Raw genomic sequence first — 26,515 nt, 5'->3', positions numbered from 1 at the left:
CCTGCTCTTCTTGTTTAAATACATTGGAAATGTATCTGCATTAAAAAGAGTAAGAATAGGGTTACAAAAATGATCATCTTTATTTGGGGGAAGCAGCTTACCCACCACAGCTTTGCAACTGAGGCTACATTAAAAACTGTCTCTAACTTTTTTTCCTTTAAACAAGATTTGAACAGATAGCTTATATAAAAGTTGGGGGATCTTTCTGTTTTTAGGGGGAGAGAATGTTTCAGGTATTTTTCAAAGTCTACACAGTAATTTTTAATGAATAAATTTTACTCAATAATACTACTTTGAATTTAGGCTCTCAGCAGCCACTTGTGGTGTTTGTCTTACTTTACTTAAATTTTAAGATTTGAAAACTGTCCTTTGAAGGGACAAAAATTAACTTTCAATGAATATTCCAGATGACCCTTACCGTGCCAAGTATTATCGCTGCAATCTATGGACATAGCTAGACTAAGCTGAAATATTTTCAAAGTACTCACCTCAATAAAATAAAAGTCCTCTTATCAGAGAGTTACTGTGTTATACATTAATAGAAAAGGGCCCAGATTTGGCATAAAAAGCCACCAATACAACTTCTTTTGTGTCTTATCTTACAGCTCATGTTCTTAACTGCAGGTAAGGGCCTATCTTTGCCAAACACCTTCTTCATATCTGAAATTAAATAATGCATGGTGATAACTCAGAAGAATTAGCTTGCTCAGTATTAACCAGTGTACTTAACACCTAAGCTCATTGCAGATGACTTTCTTTTTTACTGTGATGTATCTGTAGTGTATTTACTTAAACACATTTGATCCAGTTGTACTACAGCTTTCGTTATCAGAAGTTCTCAGATGTATCTTATTCTCATACAGGAACTTACACACCAGGACACACATCAAGCAACATGCCCCAAAACACATCTGTAAAAGCACAAAAGCTGTCACAGCTATAGCTCTCAATCACAGTTTGTAGACTTTCTGTCTGGGAGGAGTGAGGACAGAATACCAATGCTGGGTTTGTTTGCTAACTTTGCGATCTAATGAAAATCAGAATCATAAAGCTGTTTGAGTTTTGTTTCAATTAAAAAAGTCCCTGGAATTTAAAATACAGGGCTTTATGAAGGCAAAAAGTCAGGGCAAAGATATTTCAAATCCATGCATATGTCTGGGAGATGAAAACTGCCTCTGGTACCAGAAGCTGATGTTGGCTTGGTCCATTTTGCTGCAGAGCCTCCCATCTCTTCAGTCTTCCTCCTCCACATTTTCCTCCCTAAAGCCACTGGCTTTAAATCTTTTATTCTAGCTCCTCACAAATCTAATCTTACCATCCCAGAGTGCCAATGCTTTGCCTCTGAAAGTTCCACTCTCATAATGTCTCCCAAACTCTCTTGCTTTTCCCACTCTACATGCAGTTACTTTCCAATCCTTTGGAAGAGACCAGAATGTACTAGACTAGACTAGACCAGTTCAGCTGGAAGGGACTTAAAATGATCATCAGGTCCACTGCCTTATCACTTAAGATCTGAACAAAAGTTAAAGCATGTTATTAAGGGCATTGTCCATATTCCTCTTAAAAACTGACAAGTTTGGGACACTGACCATCTTTCTAGGAAGCTCATTCCAGACTTGACCAACTTAGTAAAAAATGTCATAATGTTAAGTCTGCATCTCCCCTGAAGTGTTACCATCAAATTCTCTCCCACAAAAGCTTGCAGCATCCAAGTTCCCACCCAAAATTATTCTTTATTCTTTTCCTGATACACTTTTTCCAACTCCACACTGCACCTAAAATCTACACGCACCAAACCCTAGATTGAGCTTGTAGCCCATGACACTGGAATTAGCTTGTAGCTCACAACACTGGAATTACTCAATATTGCTCAATGTGCTCACTACTTTTTGTGTTTTCACTTCTGTATAACAAAATAAAACCACTAAAGATACTTTTAGAAAGTGATCAACTCTTCTGAAGTTAGGGCATGTCCCTAACCTTAGCTGGGCTGATTCAGGGCTCAAGACTGAGTATTAGGATTTGTGCTTCAGAAAAGCCAATTAATAGTATTTTTTCCAGATATTTGCAGACATATTGATAATACTAGTTCACAGCTCCTTTGAGGAGGTCTGTTCAACCAGGTCATCGCACATCCCAGCATGTTCTTAGAAACTCCTCAATTATGAGGTAGAAGATCCAAGAGGTCTGCTGCAGGTAATCATCGCCTGCAAAGATCTGCACACTGACCATGAGCCCTACCCCAACACTTATCCTCACAGACCATACCAACAGGAGCAGTACTAAAATCAAAGAAAGCTGGACAGTACCCCAAAGAAAATGTTCTTCCTTTATGCCTAATTTTTGCCTAATTTTGTCTTCACACAGCATTAAGAATTTAAAAGCACTTACACTGTTAAACACGTTTTTGCATATAAAGCAGGCAAATGTATTTTTAAATGTGATATAAAAAATATTATTTGTGCAGAAGACCTAAGCAGTTGTTACAAAGAAAAGTCCTTCATTTTAAAATGGATGTACCAGGAATCCCTAAAATCCAAGGTTCAAGCCTTTGCGGTTGGTAAAAGAGATTAGCGTGGCTTACCAGAAAAATTGATAATTCTGCCACTTTAAAACAGCTTGGAAGAAGAAATTATGCATTTTGATCGTTGTGCCCTAAATGACTTTGTGACCAAAATCACAGGAGAATATCCTTAATAATATAAGATAGTGAGAGAGGAATGTACTAGACAATACTGTTTCTCCCAAACGCAGTGCTGATTGAGCATTATTTTCCCATAAAAGACAGTTATGAATACAATTTTTAAAGATTCAGCATGTCTTCCATCGGTAGCCTAAAGGATCTCCAAAGTGTATGAGGGCATAAATGAGTCAGAACTTCAGATTTTCGTTTATATTTCTAATCTGCCAGGACATGATTCATTTAAAGCTACGCTCTCAGTTTACTTCAAGGTATTATATGAGGATATAATGAATAAAGTCTTCTAATATGTTTATGGAAAGGACTGACATAGTAAAACTAACCTTATATGGAGCTATGTTTACGAATCAGCAAATTAACATAACTCTATCAAAGATTGTTTGGCTTTGGACACTTTTTTACATGACATTTTTCATTAAAGAGCTTGCAATCTGGTGTCCCTGTATTTTTTTTTTTTTTTTTTTTTACATCCTCTCTTCAAACTTGGTGACTTTCTGCAAGCATATGGGAAATTGCAGATCTGTTTTCCTTGTTACACCAAGGAAGAAACAAAGCACAATGACAATGCTGGGGAAAACAGAAAACATCTAGGCCTCAAACTAAGAATGTCTGCCTTTTGCAAAGACAACCTTTAAAACCTTTACTAAGTGATACAGTAGGACATAAACTTTTAAGACTGAGGCTATAAAATTAGGTAGTAATTCTGGGAAGGTATTAATTCACAAGTACCACTGGTCACAGTTTCCTGTCCCAGCATCAAAAGATATATGGATTCTTTGAATAATAGAGGTTGTCATGCCCATAATGCAGCAAAATAGGTGAAAGAAAAAAGACTCTACACAGTGGATTCTTGTAACAACAGAATAATCCTGGGAGAGCAAACCTGCAAGCCATGATCAACCCTAAAGCAGTCAGAATCAAAATGAGCATAAAGTGATTAATTTGTAATTTAGATGATAGCCTGGTGTTTACTAGGAAGTGCAGTAGGCAATGCTTGAAGTCAATGTGCTTGAGGCATTACCTTGAGTAGCACTGTCTGGTTATTTTTAGGATGGCCACCCAGATGGGTGGCATTAAGGACATTGTAATCCTCTGTAGGCCACTCTGCAGATGGCAGTGTATGTGCAAATATAATACACAGCAATTGGCAGATGCTCTTAATTTGGGGTCAGGATGAACAGAGATTGATAGCATATTCTATTCTCAAAATGGGCAGTCAATAAGACTCAGACCCCATTTCATAGAACAGAAGAAAACAATAAGCCATTAGGTCAAGGTTTTCTAAATATAATCTATGTAACTGAAATAAGACTATTGCATCCTTGTTAGTATATTAGCATTTCAGTTTTCCAAGGATCAGATTCCTTTCAAAAAGTTGCAAAGGAAAACACTGAAATCTGAAGTTTAATTAAGCTGGTTTGCTCTTCTGGTAGAAAAAAGTGTCCCGATGTTCAAAATCAGACATGAAAAATGCTTGACTTCTTCCTACAACACACCTCTCTTCATTCTTGTTCACCAGTAAGAAACAGTTTGAAATTAACTAGCCTTTATAAATCTGAACCAGACCAGTTTGATTTCCTGCAGAACTTTAACTCAAGATGTCTCAAACTGCTAAGTAATCCAAAGTTTTCAAATATCTAGACTGCACTGATATAATCAACCTTTTAACGTCGTAGAAGATAAACTGCAGCACAGGTCATTTTCAGGACTTCAGTTTACCTTTAACCATGTGAGGCTACAAATGTCTCTATTTCATACATAAGGTGCGGGTCAAAAAAAAATAAATTGTATTCATGGCTAGAGTCAAAGACCTGAATTAAAAATATGGACAGTGGAGCATTCAAAGTGATTTATGGACCTGTTCCTTCTCTGCTCACTCTTTCAACCTAATGCGGATGGAACACCCCTATAATGCTCTTAAAATTTTCTAGAAAGGAAGAAAACTAAACCAGTTGATTAGTTTTAGCTATCTTAGCTAAAGCAGATCCCAGAAGAACCTGACAACTGCCACACATGGTGGAAGGAAAAGAGGAGAACACAGGAGGGAGACTAAAGGACAGAGATAGGGCAGAGAAGCTGACCTTATGGTGGCAAGCAGTCAAGTAGATGAGCTCAGCTGTGAAACTCTGGCTTTGCCCATAAAGAAAACTCTCCTAATACCACATTTACCATAGACTACTAAGTGCATATACACACCTTGCTGTTTTGATGCAAGATAATTCATTACCTGGTATGTAGCAGACTTAAAGCACAGGGGGGTGACAACCAGTGCTGTGATTTGGGCTTTATCCACGAGAGGCTTATCCTTCGCCTCCAAATCACTTTGAATTAACAAACTACAGGTGCACATATTACACAAAAAATATTAACCTCTAAGTACTGGCATTGGAAACACACATAAACCATTCCGATGATTTTAGCACTTTGTGAGGAGGACAAAATTTAGGGTTACTGAGTAAGAAAGAAGTACATACCTTGCAGAAATGTAGGGGATACAATTTAGGAGGTATAAAAATATGGATTTGATAAAAATACTGTACAACATCTAGAAAATTATTTAAAGCCATTGCTTAAAAATAAGAGACAGACATCAAAATTGGAAGAAAGTTCTTCTTTTGGCATTTTAGATGTTAAGGTTCACTTTTGCAAAAATGTCTTTTAGTGTTACAGATTTCTTCGGTTTATTCCAGCCATTTCTTAGGCCAAATATTATCTTGAAATTTATTAAATAAGGAAGAAGCATTACATTACAAAGAAAAAAGGGATGGAACACTTTTAAAATATGGAAAGTAACTAGAAAATGCTGCATATGCTGAAGATATTATCTCTTTAGGCTTCTGTTATTTTCTTATTAAACAATTACACTTCTACAATTTCAACTGTGAGCCCCGTTTTTCTAGGAGCTACGCTAGTACTACTCACAAGAATAGTCACTGGGAAAAAAAAAAGGGCAAGAATCTGGTATTCCAGTAAGCAAGGGGTAAATCTTCTATTTGTAGTCTCTGTTGTCCCATATAGATGACCTTTTCTGTGCTGGACTGAATGCTTACACATGAAATTGTAGGGTGAGTTATTAAAGGTAACTGTAATGTTGTATCTGTGGGAATTCCTGAGAGACACCTTTGGTTTTGTATAGAAATATTAGCATACTTTTAGCACTCAGGTATGTATTATTTTTACTCTTTACAAACACTTTTTCCTTAAGAGAGGAGTCTAGAGGCAGGAAGATAAACCCTGTTCTTTGTCCCCTGTGCTGACCTAGTATGAACATATCTCTGTTCATTTCTCTCACTATAATGAGAAAGAATAATGCAAAGGAATATAAGAAATATTTTTTATGATTAATATGAATATGTGAATGCTACTGGACAGTGCTGAAGCTGCCTTGATATGATGGCTGGGGTGTGCTGCCATAAGTAAAACCCCTTTTCAACCATGGAGATCTTGGTTCACCTTTGTCCAGCTGAAATAAGGACAATAACTTGGACATAAAGTGTTCAAAAGGTCACACAGAGAAATTGTGGTGGTAAGCTGCATCAACTTAAAGCAAAATTTCATTTCAGTTACTATCTCTCACAAACACACTGCTCTTTGGATTCTGGAAAAGAGTTAATGCTACTGCTTTCATCAAAATAGAATGTCTGTTGTCCTTTGCACATGAACCTTTGATTATTAAAACCAATGGAAAGTAGTGGCAAACTTCTGATATTTGTAACAACAGCATAAAAGTGCTCAACACACAATTCCAACAAAATGCTATTTTTATTCTACGTAGACAAATTGATTACACTTCTTTCCATTTTTAAATTAAGCAGGAATGAACAGACAATGCAATAATTACATATGCAATTATGCAATACCATATATAAACATCCTTACACATGGAAATTGAGAAAAACAAATGCAGATTTTAAAAAAGGCTGTAATGAACTATGCTACTGATAATAAAAATTATAATCTAGACAAAATTAGGGAAGCCACAAGGAAATGAGATTAACAAGAGATGAAAGGTACATAATGGTGACAAAGATAAATAGTGCAACTGTTTTACTTGGTTTTTGACACAATGCCTTGTTTCTTTTTATGAGGTGACTTGTGAAAATTGTATTTTTCTCTTATTTCATCACATCATTTTTAAAGTTTTAGGTTAAAACTTAAAATACAACCATAAAGACCAAATTATGCATTAAGATTACAAATTAAAGCTATTTGCAGATCAGTTGAGCCGCAATTATTTATGGACTCACTTCTCAGGTGAACAAAAGAAAATCAACAGGATTTCAGCTGCAGAAAAACCCGGCTAAATTTGAGCTACTGCTAATAATGTCAACATTTCTTCATCGTCAGCATTAATATAAATTCTACATTTTTTCAAATTGCTAAATAAACAAAATAGATCTCTAGATAGGATAAGAAGATAATGATTTTTTTTTAAGTCTACAAACAATTGACGACTGCCAATGTTGTTCTGCATTCTCAGGAAGAAAAAAGTGCATTTTCTCTACTACCACAGAAAGCAGTTTCATATTTTAATAGTTCAAATAGTTAAAATAAATAAGTATTATTGTTCCTCCTTGACCACTTTCAAGTGTTTTAACAGATCTTTCAACTAACTTGGCACTGTCTGCCTCTCCTACCACGCCTGCCTAGAGGTCCTGCAGCCAAAGCAAACATCTTGTGTTTAACTAGCAAAAGCCAGTTTGGAAAGAGAAATTTACTAGTGCACCGTAAGTTGGAATGGCCAAATCAGTGATGGGAAAATATTTCTTAGTTGTCTGACACATTTTCCAGGTTGAAGGTTGCCCTCTTGTCCCTTTCTCACTATAAATTCATATACACACATACATCCGTGCAACTTTAATTTGTTTTTTGTAAAAAACAAATGTAAAAGAAAATTAGAACATATTAAATTTAGCCACAAAATTCATAGTCTTTCAAAGTAACATTTGGGAAATAAAAGGTTTTCAAGAAAAAACATATTAAATTTTTTCCAACAAAAGTATTTTGGCATAAGAAGTAATTTTTAAAAAGAACCCCAAATTTTAAAACATTATTGAGAATAATTTCCATTTGTGAGGGACAGAGGGAATTTAGTTACAAAGGAATACAATGACATTTCTCAACAGTTCATTTCATCAACCTTATCAATTTTATCTCCATCTACATAGAAGCAACTAAATCTTGCATGTAACTGCTCCTGTTGCTCTTCCAAGGTACAACAGCTCACTTCTCATATTGCATTACCAGCACTAACCACTAACAACCACTATTCTGGATTTCCCTTAGGCTACTTTGGTAGATTTAACTAATCCATGACAGGGTAAAAACTATGCATAGATGAATTGAAAATCAATAGACTGAACGAGGTATTTAGTTGTAGCAGCACTAAACAATTTGGACACTTTTTTTTGTTTTTTCCTTTTTTGATCAATACCAACTTTGGGCAAATCCACTGAATTAAGTCAGGCTAGTTTAAAGCACCAAGTTGTAGTCAATGTAACAAGTATCAAAGCTGTGACTGGTCCTCAAGCAAGGCACTCAGTGTTTTATGATCCTCAACATTTTTTGATGGATAACTACACCTATTTATCTAACTGCAATAGCTAGAAAAAGTTAAAAAGTCTTCAGGAACCATTAGCTTGGATTTATTTTTTTTAAAGGATTCTCATCAAATTCACTTCTAAGTCCCAAAATTTGTCTCCTAAAATATCTCTGGCAGATACCACTACTTCTCCTAACTCATGTTTGGAGGTTCCTCCTGCCATAAGTCAGCCCCAAAATAATGCTTCTATCAGTAGACCACCGAACATTTTTCAAAGATCAGTTAAACTGTCTTCTGTGACTCTTGATCTTCTTTATGGAGGGGAAAAAACACCATCACATAAACCAAAAAGATAATAATTTTTTTAATCATGTGAGCAGACTGATCTATGGGGCTGTTTGTGCGCTGTAAGCAGAACCTGTTCAGCTGAATCAGTAATTAAAAGCATGAGTCAGCTTTTGAGCTAAAGAAGGTGGCTCGTACACTATTATCTGTAGTAGCCTTTTTAGGAGGTAAAGGCTAATACTACCTAATGTCACTTGAACAAATATTTAGCTTTTCACACTGTCTGCTGTTTAAAGCAGGTCCTTTGATACACCTACTTTTCCAGAATACGAATACAAACTACATCTGTTTAAAGTGATGAAAGACAACAGCTCTGGAGTTCTTTGTAGGAATGAGGTTGTGTAGTTTTTGTTGTTGTTGTTATGTTTCTGTCCTCTTTCTTCTTTGTAAATCAGAAATTATGGATATGGTAATTTCATATGTTATCTTGAGATATAAGGTTAAGGTAAAATCTCTCTTAATACAACAGAAGCATTTATGTTCTGTCTAGAAAGGGATCTTTAATACCAAAGTACTCCTCTTCAGTCTCCACTGTTTGCAAAAATAGCAGTTGCTGTGATTTCCAAGAAAAAAAGTATTTCATATATAAGTTTAACTACAACAGATGTTCTCTGCTAAAAGGAAAATATCTGCTTTTCCAATGGGTGTGGAAGGATTTATCTTTCACTTTCTTTAAAACCGCTCAATCACCGAGTGAAGTTCTAGGAATGCACTGTAACAGACACCAAAGCTGTTCTCTCCAGATCCACTGCTTCATACAATACTCCATAACTGCATATTTGTTACACACCTGACTATTTGCCACATACCAACTGCCATATTTTGCAGTTCAGAAGGAAGAAGTTCTGTTCAAAATCATAAGCACACACAATAGGACTTCCAGCCTCCTCACTCATCCAGCTCCAAAGGCACTTTCCCCATAGCATCCAACAGAGAACTGCTGCGTGGAAAAGGCTCCTGCCAAATCCTAGTTTTGTGTGCTCTGGCATTTTCATGGAAATAGTTTGGTGTTCAAAAAAAAATATTATTTTCCTTTTCCAGCCATGTTCTTTTTCCACTCTCCTTGTATTTTGCAACAGTACAACTATTTCTTTTTGCTGTAATTTGATAATTTATTTTTAGGTGACCAGAACTGGCAGTTCTACACAATCTCTTGGACACAGCCATGGTATCTATGCAGGCAGGTGCTAGCAGAGCCTGCTTTTACCCTGGTCTGGCTGCACACAAAGCTGCATTAGCATGGATGTCCCCTTGCTAACACATGTACTGTGCTGCACCACTCTAGACGGTCACACAGCTTCCAGTAAAGGCCTGTTTCACATCCACTTGGCTTCTGCAGGATTGCAAAAGTCTGGCACCAGCTATATAAACACGTCCAATGTGCTCAGAGGTTCAAACAGAAAAAAGCAGAATTTGCTTTGTGTAGCTGGCCAGAGGCATAAAATATGCTGAGGAGCACCCTTCTGTAAAGCAGCAGCTTCTAGAGAAAAGACGAGCTCTCAAGAACCCAAATGCAAGTATAACAAATCTTCATGGGGTCAGCTAGACATTAGCAATGGAAGATGTAATGCAGGACTTGTGAAGAGTGAATAAATGATAGTCAGAGGAAAAGTACAACCTGCTACCACACACACAAATAGAAATTGGCATCTCAAATTTACTTGTGTACCTTTGGCAAGTCACAGAAAGGGTTTTATACCCACCCTTCTGGTCAACAAAAAAGGAGCTGCTTTGGTGTCTCTCAGCAGGACTCGCCAGATGCAAGTTCAGTCATGCATCTGTCAACAGACACATTCTGAAGGGCTTCACGTAGGTCATGTAGGCTTTGGACCTGCCAGATTTCCTTTGTTGATTCATATTTACAGTGACAGCCTTATTTCTACTTTAGTCTTTCCTATTTAAAGTAATTTTCTGGCTTGAAAAATACACTTCAGACTAATTTAGCAGACTACCCCAACAGAAAACCTTTTACAAAGGTAGGACTTTTGTCAATATGGACGAAGTTAGGATCCAACAGACTCTACTTACAGATGCAGGGGACCAGTCCAGACATTTACTCTGGTGAACAGTACAGTCTGTCATTCTGCTCCCCATCATTTCCAAAGGAGATGAATGCTGTTCTGATGCATAACATACGAGTTAATTGAGCTCTATATAAAAGCATCAATTAATATTTCTCAAAATAGAATTACAGTGTTTAAAACTACTTTGGAAAATAGGAAATTAAAGACACTTGAAAAAGTAAAGATTTTCATGCACCTAAGGGTGAAGTCTTAGAGAACAACTCAAGGAATGTTCCTCCTCTGATAAGGAAACAATGCTTCTCTTTCTTTTGAATTTGCAGACAAAGATATCAAATAGAATTTTTACAAAGCTTTTCCATAGCATACCCAATTCTGACAGATATCTCCTGGATGTCTGTTAGTATAAAAGTTGAATTTTCAAGTCAGGAACTAGTTAAAATCAGAGATTAGAAAAAAAATGGTTAGACATTTTCTTTGCAATTTCATAATTTTATCTGGATTAATTTTTACATTACTTTTCAAACACTAATTAGTATTTTGTAATGAAAGCGTATGATTTTTATGTAAGGCCTGAAAATTGTGTTGGAATTAAATTCTGAAAATTAGGTGATGCCTAATTTTTCATCTCCATATATACAAAAGATGTCTTATTGAAAAAGCATATTTTAAACTTTATTTAAGTCTGTAATCCAATTAGTGTGCATATAATACAGTTTATGCATATATATGCGTGATTTTTTTTAATAGGAATATATGTCCTGTATCCAAAAGAGAGAATATCTAACATGTCCAAACAAGCAGGAAGATGACAGGACAAGGAATTGATCAAGGGAAAAACAAAAATATGAAAATAAAACCACTGAACTGAGAAAGGTGTTCTCGAAATATGAAACTAAGACAGTTCTTTTGGATGTGTAGGAGAGATTGTGTCTGTAGTAGCCATCTACAACAGTTTCTGATACTTAGATTCTTAGAAAACAAGTTAATATAGCTCCTTGCATGTTAAAATGGTATTGTACAACACTCCAATGCAGAGGGGGAAAAAAAAAACACAAGAAAAAAAAAGGAAAACAAAGAAAAAATAGATGAAAAAGAAACTCCCGACAAACAATGAAAGATGTGATAACAAAGGCAGTTCTCTGTGGTGTGAAACAGTGATCGATCAGGAGCAGTTTGTGAAGTAACTGGAGTAATCCACAGCTACATACAGGCTAGGACAGAATGTTATGTCCTTGACAATATGCTTTAGGTAGAAAGAGAAGCTACTGGGCAAGCTTCTTTGGCTTGTATTATGACAGTAGGAATGAATTATTGTAATGACCCAGTTTGGCTTTAGACACTGAAAATATTTAAAATTACATTTTGCTCAAGGGAGAATAAGCTGTAGACACATGTCAAGACTCCAGAGAATTACTGGGAAACCTGGTAGTGATTTCTCAGATAGCAAGAAGACTCTTCAGTCCCAAAGAGTTTAATGAATTTGAAGAAAACAAGTACAGAGCAACTACAAGAAGAAACTTGAAATGAATGGCAGATCATAAAAATATCCACATTTATTTCCAGCAGGAAAAAACTTCTTTCAAGCTCACAGACACAAACAAAAGAGAAGTGCCCTGAATTCCAAACCTGACCTGGGCATTCTTGGGCTGTCACCACAGCAGTATTTCATCACCAGCCCGAGTTCCACTGCAGCTTCTTGGAGCTAAGAGCCAAGAAGCAGGTTTTTCATTTTGCATCTATACATATAAAATGAATGGAAAATTTAAAGCTTATTTTTATTTAGTATCTTCAGGCTAGGACTCAAACTCAGATGATCTTCAGTTCTATGGAATAAAAAATATAGTACTTGCAATACGACACATTGAAAACCCTGATCTTGGACAGCATGACAGAAATGATAAAAAAAATTAGAAAATCCAAAGCCTTCAGCAAGAGTAGACAGTGATTCTGTCTGAAGTTTCAGGATTGCTGACTTTTGTCTCAAGTTGCATTTTTAGAGGACTATATTTTAAAGGGACTCAATGGACAGACTATAATTTTTGGTGGTGTAATACTAAATAGAGAGTTTTGTATATATTATTTCTCTTTTGAAGAGAAATAAAATATGTCCTTAATTATGTTCTAGCTGAATTTTTCTATTTAAAAGCAGTGAATCTATGTCAACATGGATTGGACAAGTTGCAGCAAGATCGTTTTATATAATGCAGCAGTTTCTTGCTACCTAAAGACTCTGTACTAGCCAGCTTCAAAAATGTATTTCCTTTCCTGTTTTGGCTTTACTTTTCAAAAAACAACTCTCCCTTTCAAAAAAGGACTCACCTATACTGCTTGGCTCCACGGAACCCCTGCTTGATAATGCATGAGCATTATTACCCCACCCATGCCATGGTGAATGGCGTAAGTAGAGCACAATAGTAAGAGGAAGCATCAAACACATGAGAAGCAGAGAGCAAAGCTAAAGATATGAAAATTGGAAAAAAAGAAAAAAAAAACACCGAAAAACTGAGAAAAGCCTTCAGTTCTATACATATTGCTTGCATGTTTTATGTAGGAAATGTGCAGTGTTCATATTTCTACTTACAAGCTAAATGTCTTCTCCCTTTACACCCACTTCCACCAGCCAGAGAGTCTTCAGGGGAAGTCCTACAGCTCTAAAGGGAGTAAAACCACATCCTGATGTGGTATTGGAAAGAGGAAAGAGAATACCCTGAAAGCAACACAGATTTCCTTTGCTGTTTCCTTATGGTTTGCCATTTTGCAAACTTTGGAAAGCAACTTTCAAGAGGTGACAGGCTGAGAAAAAAAATAGCAGAATAGCAGTAAAGGGAAAGGGGGCTATTCTTAAAATGTATTATTTTAGTATTATATTCTATTATACCCCCACCCCAAACTACAAACCTACAACCCAACATCATGCTGAAGTACAAAGAAATAAAACTAATCACCCTATCTTCTACTGCCTAAGTGTAGACTATAATAGGAACTATAATAGAAATGTAGTCAGCTATACAATCTTATCATCCTCCATCAGTGACGGTACTTGCAACTGCATTTTAGGAAGGTTTGACTAAAATGTGGACAGCACCTGGTATGATTTAGTCTTTTGGGTCATTCTGCCTACAGGCAGTGGATGGCATTCACCATCATCAGACACTAAGGGCCAGCTGCAGAGAGATGCCGGCATTACAGAGCATTCAGTACTGAATAATAATAATACGTATAATAAGTACATAAATAATGGCACAATCAGATACTTAAGAATGGATTTCTAATTGACAGAATATTGAGTGTCAGAATACATCAGTCAGTCACTAGAGAAAATGATGAATTCTTATCTCCAGCATCATCTGAGGACAGCAGTTAGATGCCTCTATAAAAGTGGTATTCAGAGGATGGCTCACCTAGGATGAGGTTATCTGGGGCATGGGCTTAGATGTTGCACTCCCTAAACAGAGGTAATATTGTGAGTACTTCAAACACCTTGAAAACTTGAACAAGAATGTGTGGCGGCTAACAAGGCAGCAATTTCTACAGGAATCAGTTTTACTGATGTGAGACAGGACTCTGCAATAGCCACAACTACTCAAATCCCTTTCAGTGTTATATTTTCCACTTATATATATATGCCTTTGGCATGCAAGATTCTTATCATGAGGGCACTAAGAAAACCTGGAGGTCTGTGTAATCTTGACAATCCTTAATCCCTGTCTAATCACAATATCCATGATGAAACAAAGTGCAGGGGGAAAAAATCCTAAAAATAATCAAATAAGCACACATATGCAGTGTTTTAAAAATCTAATCTTCTCTCTGTACTTCCATGTTGTAATGACCAACCAGTTTCAGAAAGTATCCCCATGGGATGCAAACCAAAAGATATATTCATATATTATTATTGATATATTATACCAAAAGATATATTGATATATATTTGTAAACATATCCTCTAAAGTTTATTCTGATATACACAGGAGGGTAACAATAACAGTCCAATCAGCTCCAAACCACAGAGAATGCAGAAAGTTTTTCTAATTTTTGGTAATTTAAAATGACAATAACTGAAATTCAGAGCAAACACTCTGTTCTAGACTAAGAAAAACAAATGACAGATCTTGGGAAAACAGAATTTAAAAATACAGTTCTTATGGACTTTGCCATTGTTTTTCATACTTAAAACAACAAAAAAAAAATCCACTGTTCTTCAAACAGAGCCAGGAACATTGCAGTACTCATCTTTAAAAGGTTCTCCAAGTGAAAACTTAATAAATATCCGGGATGAAGAAGGAAAGAAATGCCTTTGGGAGGAGATAACAAGCCTGAAGCTAGTTTAGTTGTGAGTTTCAACTTTTCCAAAGCACTACTTTCTTACTCCTAGCATCTGCTTGGCAAGAGGATCTCAGAGGGATACAGTTACCAATAAGGAAACAACAAGTCTCTCAACAAGACAACAGAGTTAACAAGTGATCATGCTTTAAATTACAGTACCATAAAGGACATATGAAACGCTTGCATTCTTGGTGCTTTTTTCCTTGGGAAGATTTTATTTTAATTCATGGCAATTGAGTGATAGACTACAACTTTCAATACCAGTTTTTGTAGATCAAACAGCTTTTAATAACAAAATGAAATACTATGTCTTTAAAAATAAAAAGCAAAGACTGTGAAAATAGTTTTCTTAAAAAAAACCCCTGATGCTCTGAATTGTAAAAGCTTAAGAGAAAAGAGTTTAGCATTAAAATAATTACCTGATGTTATAACAGGAAATATATACAATTATCTTTAGTGTGAACTGTGAGGTTTCATCAGGGTCGAGTTTTCAGATAAAAGACTATCAAATTTTCACAAGTCCAACTCAATACCTCATTCATGCAATAACTGCAACTTCCTATACCTCATGCTTTTGCTTTTCCGAAAATATTTGCTTAAAACTGTTTGTTCATCCTTTAATAAAAAGTCAGGATAAAAAAGTTTCCACCCTAGTCCTGTACATACATCTTGCAAAGTAGCTCCAAGGCATTTATTCCTTCCATAGGTTTGGAATTTGGGACATAGTGGTACAATGTGCAAAATATCCCATCTGCCACTACCATGAAATTTTATGCAATTAGTACAAATTTCTGATTGCATTTGCACAATAAAGGCTTGTTAGAGTTTGATAGCTAAATGCCCCAAAGAGCTTATCTTCAGCTTCAAGATCTCACACCTACTTAGCTGCTTAATGGAGCACTCTCCAAAAGAAACAGACTGTGTTTCTTTTGGAAGAGGCAGTGACAGAATATAATCACATTTACTTTGTCCTCCTAGCACAAGAACAGAAACTTGAGATGCTTCCTATGTGCCTTCCAGGCATGTGGCATAAATGCAGAAGTCAAGGAAAAATGCTGCGCTGTCGGGGTATAGGGAGCTGATTAAGCTTTAATGGGCCATAAGCTTGACTGCAAGAAACTCAGAACCTGTTAGACTCTGCTTATAAATTCCTTTTCTGTTAAGTACAGACTTAGGGCATATATGTCCTTGAAAATACATCAGAGGCCTGATCCACATTTGCATAAACTGGAATATTTTACTTCACAGGCCACTGTGCAGTCACCTGAAATGTAATTAGATGCCATCAGGCCTTGATTATAAGCTGATGGTTGAGACTTGGACAGCCTAAAGTCCTTTCCTGAACATCAGTATAACTTGGAAAATCATGTTTTATTTCAAGTAAGTATTTTAGATGTAAGCAATAAATAACTCCAAACACAAAATGTAGTCTTTCTGATCATCACTTTTTTGCAGTTGTATGCAAGTTACAAGCCAACTTCTCCAACTACTAGACACAAAAAAGCACCTGCATCTGAGGAGTCATACTTGTCCCTCAGCTAACATAGGAACGATGGATTCTAAGGAGCATTTTAACAGCTTTGGAGAGAGGCTTCTACCAGAAGTTTGAACAAACGCCATGGGGCAGCTTTCCCTCAGAACAGCTGGATGGTAGTGCATCCTACATTATCATTCCCTAGAAAAATGGTTTAAAAATACTGGAATTTTAACTTGCCCTCTATTCTTGAATCTGCCAAGAATCTCAACAGAATCTCAACAGAAACAGGTCCTTTACATCTATGATTATTTTTGATTTTTCCACGTCAAAAGAACAAGAGAAAGACCAATGGTCTCTGTGTTCCCAAGACCATTTAGCCCTGTGAGATTCATAGGTATCATCACTATGACAGCTCCTAATCAAATTCTCCAAAAACTTCAGATTGTTTTTTTAGAGAATACAAATTCTTACATTGAGGTCTTTCTCTCCTTCTAAAAGATGATCCAGTAGAAGTCTGAACATTCCAAATCAGTTTTAGAAATAATGTGGCAAAACTGTGTGCACTATTCCAATTAAGTTTGTAAAACAGACCTTGCTTTGTCAATGCAAAAGTTTGTCTTATTTTTATTTGGCATTTTGTATCTCTAGAAACTGGTAAGGGTAGTAAAATTATCCTATATCGGTATTAAATAGTTTGTAAGGTTAACTAGACATTATTTCACATATCAAATGAATTCTGTTCATGCTCTTGCCAGCTCAGTTTTCCAATAGTGTTGGCACTCCCTATGTGACTAGCCTAAATATATCTTCCTTTAAAGTACCTGCAAGCTATTGGTGCAGAAACAAGCAAAACCCCCTGTTCTAAACGACTTGATATAGCACTGCAGGACAGGCTCAGAGGGAAAAGTCTGCCATAGCTCATGTAAACATCCTGTGGTCATCAGCACAGCCAAAGGTGGAATCCAACTATGAACGCCAATTTTTAAATACAATTTATGTACACAGGACATACCAGAAAAGATCTGGATTTAGACAGGTATAAAAAGGAAACAGGGGAAAAATATTCTAGTATTTTGATTTTGCTTTTACTTACTAATAAGTAAGCAAATACATCCCACCCCAGGTCTATAGACACAGGAGGTCTATTTTCTGAAACAATAAGCTCTGTCTGAATGAACTTGGTGCATGCATTCACTCATGCATTCTTGGTGAACTAATATTTCAACAGACAAATAGTGTTATGTTTATGTCCTGAAATAAGGAGAATGTTTCAAGATTCTCAGCTTTATTTAAAAATATTTCAAGCTGTTAAATGAAAAGAGAGTTTCAATCAAAAAATAAAATTCTATATCTCATTCTTTTAACTTTTAACTGAATTTGCAGATGGATCTTCTGTATACAAGGTTTCTTTTTGAATCTACTACATCTAAATCTATTACTGAAGTCTATTGTTGGAAAAATGTGAAGCATCTTAAAAAAAAACCGGAAAGCTAGCATGCAGAATGAGATTGCAAATATGCAAATATAAAGAGAGAACCATGCCTTGTTTCTAGTGCAGAAAGGGATAACCAGATACTAATTGGGTAAGCCATGCAATGGCAATAGAACCATTGAATTGAATGTACCAGATTTATTGTTAAATGATGTGATAACACTAGCATAGATACCCTGTCAAGTAACAGCATTTATTTTAGCCACAGCTTCCCAGATTCCACACTTATTTTTGGTTGAAAACTCTTTTAGAGCAACCCTTATTTTCTATTGTTAAAAAGTCCCTCCCTAATCATCATACTTTTCCCTACTTATAGAAGACAAATACTTACAGTAGCTCTCAAACTGGAATCCACAGCTTTTTGGTTCTACAAGGGTTCTACAAGACATTTTTCAGAGAGATGTTGCATGAGATAATCATACAATTCAGAGTCCACATCACAATTTGGACTATGTGACATGGATAAATGAGTCTTTCCCTGCTTAGCCCATTCCCTATCCCCACTTTTACTTTTGTATGCAGCAGAATTACACTGGTGGAGTATCTGATCTGTGGAGATCACTGTCAATGGGTGCAGAAGTCATTTCACATCACCTTCAGCAGGAGTCCCATTTTAAATTTTGTTTTTCCATCATTTAGTACAATATCAGCAGGGAAACTGGAAACATTGGATGAAGTCTGGTCAGGCTGTCTGTCCTGAGCTTAGGAGTCCCTACCTTTCTTGGTATCTCCATATGTTTTTGTATATGTTGTTTGGAAAGTATCTATCTGCTTCACATATGAGTCTCTTTATAAAACTCTCTTTTGGTCCTCAAAGCTTTGAATGCAAAAGCCTACTAGTAAAGTTCATAAAAAGATATCATCCTTCATATTCATGTGGCATTTCTCCTATGAAGGAAGATGTCCCTACAGGAGACATTGAAACTTGTGATTTGAGTCAGGTAATACAGCAAATGTCACCTATAAAACTTTGTAGCCCTGGTTTTCTGTAATAATAAAAGCAGACACTGCATTAGCACTTTATTAAAAGCAAATATGACTCTCCTATGTGACAATATAATGCTTGTAAAAATTCAATTTCAGCTAATTGAAATGAAAACTAGTCTACTACTAATATCAGGAACACTTAGGCTTCATGGACTCAAGCTTATTTTGCATAAGTGGGAGAGTATAAAAAATTTATACAGAATCATAGAATCATTTAGATTTCACAAGACTTTAGGATCATCAAGACCAACCATTAACTCAGCACCATGAGTAAGTCTAACCATGTCCCTAAGCACCACATCTACAGGTTTTTTTAATACCTCCAGGAATGGTGACTCCACTCCTTCCTTGGGCAGCCTGTTCCAATGCTTGGCAAACCTTTTGGTAAAGAAATTTGTCCTAATATCTAATCTAACCCTCTCCTGGTGCAATTTGAGGCCATTTCCTGTTGTTGTATCACTCTACTTAGAAAAAGACACTAGAATCCACTCTAACTTCTTTTCAGGTAGTTGTAGAGAGAAATAAGGTCCCCCCTGAGGCTCTTTTCTCCAGGCCAAACAAGTTCAGCTTCATCAACTACTCCTCACAGGACTTGCACCCGCCATATGCACACACACCCACCAAAAGAATTTTTCAAAGTTTCAATTTAAATAAATTAAAACAAAACAGCAATATTTAAAATGCCGGACTTAATAAAACAAACAAATCCCTTATTTTTAAAATGAACTCAGACAATTTTTTATTTGTTCTGGTTGTAAAAGTCTGGATTTCCCCACTGGCACCTGTTTTTAAACATGGAAGTTTAAAAACAACTCTGTGCCAATTGTCCAAACCACAGCAGGTAGTATAGTCAATGAATGAGACTATTCAGCAGGCTGACTACATGCTCCAGTGGATACACTTGAAAAAGTAGCTCAGTTACACCTATTTTTGACCAAATATTTGGAAGATTCCCCTAATTATGGGATACCAAAGGAAGCTGCATGAACTTTTTCACCTTTGGGATAGCAGAAGTGGTTCTCATTCTTTTTTTCCATGGTTTCTACTTTATTCACTGTGGTTCAGGGCACTCTGACAGAAACCTTGAGTCCAGCAAGTATAGAGGTAGAGAAAGATATTAAATAATCTAATAAAAATCAGTTAAAAAATAGAGCAGGAATTAAAAAAATGAATAAAAATAGTCCTCACTGGGAAAATATGACTACTTAGCATATTTACATTTCTATGTGAATGCTCTTTTTAAACAAGAACATCAGGTACTTACTAAAATAGAAAGAAGACTTGCAGCAATTTTTAAAGACTAATGATCTATTTAACATGTTTAAAAATAGTTTTAAGTATACTCTGAAATGACACGGACCTATAAAAAACAAGCCTCCATCCTCCATCACTCCCAAGAAAGTTTGACTGATTTTAATCCAAATCAAATTCTTACAGAAAAGTTTCATAAACCATTGTATTGCCACAACTGGGAGTGCAATCAACATTGACCAGAAGGCTGAAAATGAGCATCTTCAGCTAGAATGAACTAGAAACCTCTTCATCTGGCTATGTTTAAATAGCTCCAGAAGGAGTTTTATAGAACTTCCTTGTCAAAATCCAGAGCAAAATCTTTGCATTTACTCAGGTTATTCAGTGACCAGGATCCTGGAAATTTTATTTTCCTGAACTGTGCAACAAGTTAACAAAATACTTCTGCTCTTCCTCTTTATTCAAGTCCTGTCATCAGCTGCATGTCTGCATTTTTAAACAGAATTAGTGAAAATACAAAACTTCATATAATTAAATATTTACACTACTTAATTAGAAAAGCATTTGTGAAAGAAAGGATGAATATTTAATATATAAACCCAGCTTTTTCTTTTCAGTATCTTAAAACTGAGTGGTTTTCAATTAAACCCACATATCTGATAGGAGTTTTGAATTAATTAATTCATTTAAACAATATTTGTTGTTTTTACTTTCAGAAGGAAGGGAGGGAGAAAGAAAAATGAGGGCGGAATAAGGTCAGGCCAACAGGAAACCCAAGGAAAACATCTTTTCTAACACCAGTACTTGTGTTTGGTATCTTTTACTCAGTTACCAGAAATTCTCTAAGATGGGTGAAGATTGTCTTATCTTCATACAAACCTAGTGAACATGGTGCTAAACAATGTAGTGCTGTTAGAAAGCAATAATCAATAATACGATTTGTCTCAGAGGACTGTTTCATCAAAAATTCATGTCTGTCTCAAAGCTTTCTCTATAAGCTATGTAAAACACATCTTCTCTTGAGGTTTCAACATGGTTATTCAGTGTCCCTGCAAGTTAACTCAGTCAGAATACAACTATAAATATTTAACTGGGTGTCATCTATTTAAATATATTGCTACACTAAATAGAGCTCTTGTGATCAACAGTTACTTGAGCTGAACAGAACAAACTGGTCAGCAGTCTGTTTTGCAGTGCCAGAAAAAATACAGACCATCTTTCCACTACTACTTGAAAGGAGGACATTTACTTAACCACAATTACAAGTGTTAAAAGAGTATAAGGACTTAATGTCTATAAAAAGAGTACAACAGGACTGTAGGAGTAACAGAAGTTGTCTTGCGTTGTTTAAAGAGAATTCTTTATTATATCTCAAAATGTGGATATAGATAGGGCTGCACAGCCCTACACATTACCTTAACAAGCCTCTTAATTAAAAAAGACCACATGCATTCTAAAACTCAAAATAAATCTTATTTATTTTTCAATTAGAAAGGTAAATATTTCCTTCACCAAGATGTTTTCTAGACCTGTGTAGTCCAAGTAGCTAGCGTTGGAGTAGAAAATACCCTCCATGTAATTAGAATGTTACAATAAATACAAAACAAAACAAACAGCAATAAAACAAACAAACAACCACACAGATTTCCCTCAGCTATCAAGTTAACAAATTTTCCTTTTACCTACTCCTTTGCATCCATTTGACTGTGGGCAACAAAAAGCTGGAACCCCTCTCTATTAGCTTGGCCCGTCAGGTTCAGTGGAACACTTTGCTGTTCTGCACTCCCATTGAGGGCTTACCTAGCTGCCTCAGTGGGAGGATGAGAACACTTCCCACCACTGTGTGACAGAAAGGGATAAAGGAGAGCTTTAAACCACGGGGTTGACATGATTTAGAAGTTTCCAAAGTGCCATAAAGCATACAAACTAGAAATCCAATCATTCCTTTAATTTATGGCAGGCTTTCAAACTTCTTGTGGAAACTCTTAAACACTTTTTTTTTTAAAACTTAAAATTGGAGACTGGAGAATTCGTTCATCAGAGATGGTGCTAGAAGCTGTTAGAGTCCTTTGCTGTTAGAGTCTTTTGCTGTCAGAGTCCTTTCCAAAACTACCACAGGTTTTGGGTACAAGCATTTTAATAGAAGAAAATGAGTCACAGATGAGGACATTCTTCCAGGTTACTTCAAACAGGTAAGAAAACCGGACCTGAGCCAGAAGCAGCAAAAGCACTGCGTCCTGTTGCTGACAGTGTTTTGATTTTATATCATCAATAACAAATTACTCCCCATTTTTAAATTAAAGGAAAAATCTCCCCCCAGCACATTCCTGACTCTTTCTTCACAACGGAGATTACTAATCCAGATAAAGGGAGTAAACACCCCTCCACAGACCAGGTTCCTTGAGTACCATTTTTGACCATAAACAGTAATTATAATCCATAACATCAATTTTAAGGAAAAAAGTCAGGATTAAGACTAAAGGCCAATTATTAAAAACAAGACATATTTCAAGTTAAAGCTGTGAGCTATTACTTTCAGAGAACTCTGTTATTTGAAACTAAGCTCAGGGTTTGTGTTTATAGGGTACAAAAAATTAAGATCACATACTCCTAGTCAAAACAATAAATATATTCACACCGACTGTCCTCAGCATCAAGAACATAATTGGCCAGGTCCCAGTGACTGCAAGGACTTAGCACAAGCTATTGTGGAGTTTTGCTTCTCAGCTTCCTTTTTTTTTATTGAAGGATGCATGACAGGGAGTGGTTTATTTTTTTATTACAATTTATGCTTAATTAAGATGTTCCATGCCTCTTTCTTGTAAGGAGTTGCTTGTTGTGGGACTCACTCAAGTCACTTTTTGAGTAACTTGGAGGGTTGCGGTGAAAGTCAGCTCCCATTTCCCAAATCATGGTGTCACTTCCATGCTACACGTTTCCACTGACTCTGTGGGAGTAAGAGACCGAAGCAAAAAGGGGTTTTGGAAAGCGTGAGTAAGTGCACGCTTTCCAGCAACATTCAACAACAATCCGAACACCCAGTCAGCAAATCTCATGAAACACTGCAGACTGCTGCAAAAGGCAATGGAGGCTTTGACTTCAGTGCCTTTCATGTGGCCCATAGAGACTATTTGGAGTCTTTATTGCAGTTAAGATTAGGACTTCAGCTATTGCATTGCCATAATGTGACTACCCTTAAATGGGAAGATGCAGCCAGCACACTACTAAAGAGGAAGTTCTGAAGTAGCAGAATGGATCAAATTTGATTCCTATTACATTTGTGGGAAGGAGGGAGCGAAGACATCTTCGTTTGTAAGCAAAACCAACTTTCTAAACACATTACTATAAAACAAAAGCATCTGAAGGTTTGTATTTTGAGAACAGCTTTGCAAATAACCTTTCTAGTTTACAATGTCCTGTTACTTTAAATAGAGATACACAATTGTGTCTGTTGCACATATTTTTGCAAGGGCAAATACAGACCACAGCACATCTTTCATATGCATGCTCAGCGCTAAATGCATTTTAGTGCTCTGCCAATATGAAATAGCCACAGCAACAGGGAAAACATACAAAACCTGTGAACTCCAATTCTCTCTCAACTTCCCACACCCACAAAAAACAAAACCTCAAGCCAAAGAAGTGGAGTAAGATAGCACAATAGGGTGGAGCTCAGGTTAATCACAAGGATAACGGGTTTGCCTGTATATACCTTTTGACCCCACAATCATCCCTATTTATGCAGACACACATAGAGATTATTCACCTTCCTGCCCAGAGGGAGCTAAGAGGCAGGAAGTGAGGCTTCTGGGCAAATATCAGTGTGAATTATTGGTGCTTTTGTAACATAAGTGTGCCTGCTTTGGGGGTATTTATGAATTAGGCGAGAAATAAGCACAAAACTGTGTGTGCATGAAACTGTCGCCTGCTGTTCTTAACCAAATATTATCAAATTAGCAACAACCACACTTCCCACTGAAGGCTGTATATTTAAATGCTTTAAAAAATCAAGAGCTATTTTTGGATTTATACAAACCAAAAAAGGGGCTGGAGCTGTGTTTTTTCAAGGAGGAAATAAACTTTATGCCCATATGTTTGCTACCTCTGTCAAAAGTGACTGGATCCTCATTTGAGTTTATAGAGACTAATTTTTAAAATAAAGAACCTTGAGAAGTTACACAAAAAACCTGAGGACACAGTTTCTTTCTCTGAATGACTAAAAGAAACTGAATACATATGTGGGGAGTAGAAATGCCATCTCAGATATGCAAACTCTCTGAAAATCACTGACCAGGTCAGGCATGCAAGCTTAATGGAGAAAGGAGGCTTTAGTCTGAAGACCCCTGCAGCAAAAAGGGTTATTTACAAAAATAGTACATGAACAGTGTTTTTTAGAGGATGGCTAGGAGGAAAAATAGAAGAAAAGAACTGTTCAACAATACACTGATAAAATTATTGTACTTATTAGTGTAAGTTAAAACATTAATCCAGTCCTCTACTAAGCAAAGGTATTAGCACAATTGGAAGCAGAACAGACTTGATGGTCCATTGGTCCCTTTCAGTACAGTAACTTGTGTTCTAGGATGTTTGCCATAATACATAAAAGCCAAAAAAGCTGAAGAGTGTGGAATTAAACAAAGACATGGAGCAGGTAAAATTCAGCCCACGTTAACCTGTCATTCCACAGGACAGCCAGGGTTCAGCTCAGTCTTTTGGTTGGAACAGTAACAGGTGTTCCTTCTGTACCTACCATGCATGAGAATTGACAGTAGTACACATTATTTATTAGTATACCTATAACTCCTACAAAATTGAATGCATATATGAATAGCAAAGAAATCTGCAATTGGCAAAAGAGTTTCAATACAAAGATAATTTATATGTAGCTGTTTTTAATTTAAGCAAGGTGCACTACATATTTAATTCTACAGTTTCATCCTTAAACAGAAAAGTTGGTTTTTTGCCTCTTTAACCTTCAATTTTAAAAGATTATTCAGAGTCACAAACAATTCAAGGACTGAGAGTTACTGCCTATTTAGGACTGAACCTCAATAAAGTGATGCTGAATCAATGTAAGATTTATTAAAAAACAAAAGAAGTGGCAGCCTGTGGGTACAGTCCATTAAACAAGACCAGTTTAACAAAATCTTTTAAGAGCTAAAACCATAATCAGGTTTGATCCACCAACACTAAAACCAGCATCAGTTTAAATTTATTAAACTGAAACCCCCAAACACCACCCTGTGTTAACATCTGCAAAATAAAGCAGGGTGGATTTCGGTACATTTGTTACAATTGGACACAAGTTTTCATTCTGTAAGGTGAGCTCACATTTCAAGATTTCATAATACAGAAACATTACTTGCATTATATGTGTAGTAGTATACCTCAAACAAGAAAACAGAAGTCTAGAGATATAACATGAAGATAATATCCTAAAATAATTGCCTAAAAGTAATCCAGTTCTCTGACAACTCCCTTATTAGCACCTTAATTGATTTGAAGTTCTCCACTTGTACCCCAATGAACAATTACTCACATAAGTAGTCTTTAGTTACTCACATAAATGGTCTCTACGAACTTTAGTGGGGTTACTCCTGAAAGTAACAGCTCACCAAAGTTCAAAATGTATAGGTCTTTCCTTAAAACATTTACAGAGAAATTTAAATGAACACTTGGAATTAATAACCTTACTTACTAATCCATGATTTTTCCCAACGTTACCTGTATCAATTCTTAAAACAGAGGGGCCATAAAATTTTAGGAAAAATAAGTTATGAGCAACACAATCTCATAAGCATTAAGAAATCCAATAAAATAATGAGAAAAAACCTAACAAAAAACCCAAAAAAACCCGCTTAAGAGAATCTAGGATGACTGCCCAAAATAGCTTTCCCCCACCCCTAAAAAACACACTTATACACACACAGGTAATTACTGCTTACAGATTTTGGGGGAGGAGCTTATGTCCAGCAGTCACCCAACTAAGGGGAAAACCAGATAAATACTCAAGGGTGACACTTGAAATCATCAGCTTCTGCTCACTCACCAGTGGCAGAGCTCCTCCTCAGTAGAGGAGGATTCACTCCTCTACCACGCTGCACTGGAGCTCCACAACAGTTTGGTATGTCACGATTTCATTTTATTCTCTTTGGTTTTGAAGGTAACTACTTCAGGATGCTTGTTTTCTGTCTGGGGAGGGAAGAGGGTTGATATTTAAGAGCCAGTGACAGCATCCTCATGCCACTGGGGCACTTTGTAAGGCTACAGGTAAAACCAGGTTTCAACCTTGGTGAGAATTTTGCCACTGATGCTGAAGGAACCAGGACTTCATCCTTCATTTGCTACAGCATTAGACAGAGGTAGTAAG

At 36.3% G+C, this 26,515-nt stretch overlaps 1 protein-coding gene across 1 annotated transcript in view; it reads right to left on the bottom strand.

The window, feature by feature from the left end:
- The window catches only part of LOC311151828 (dermatan-sulfate epimerase), a gene marked incomplete at its 5' end in the record, with an annotated part of 173,213 nt that overhangs the window by 123,016 nt on the left and 23,682 nt on the right, over nucleotides 1-26,515 (bottom strand). The gene's annotated exons all lie outside the window — the stretch shown is intronic.

The sequence above is a fragment of the Fringilla coelebs genome (genome assembly GCF_963513975.1).
Source record: "Fringilla coelebs genome assembly, chromosome: 3".
NCBI lineage: Eukaryota > Metazoa > Chordata > Aves > Passeriformes > Fringillidae > Fringilla > Fringilla coelebs.
This window is presented reverse-complemented; position numbering and strand designations above follow the sequence as displayed.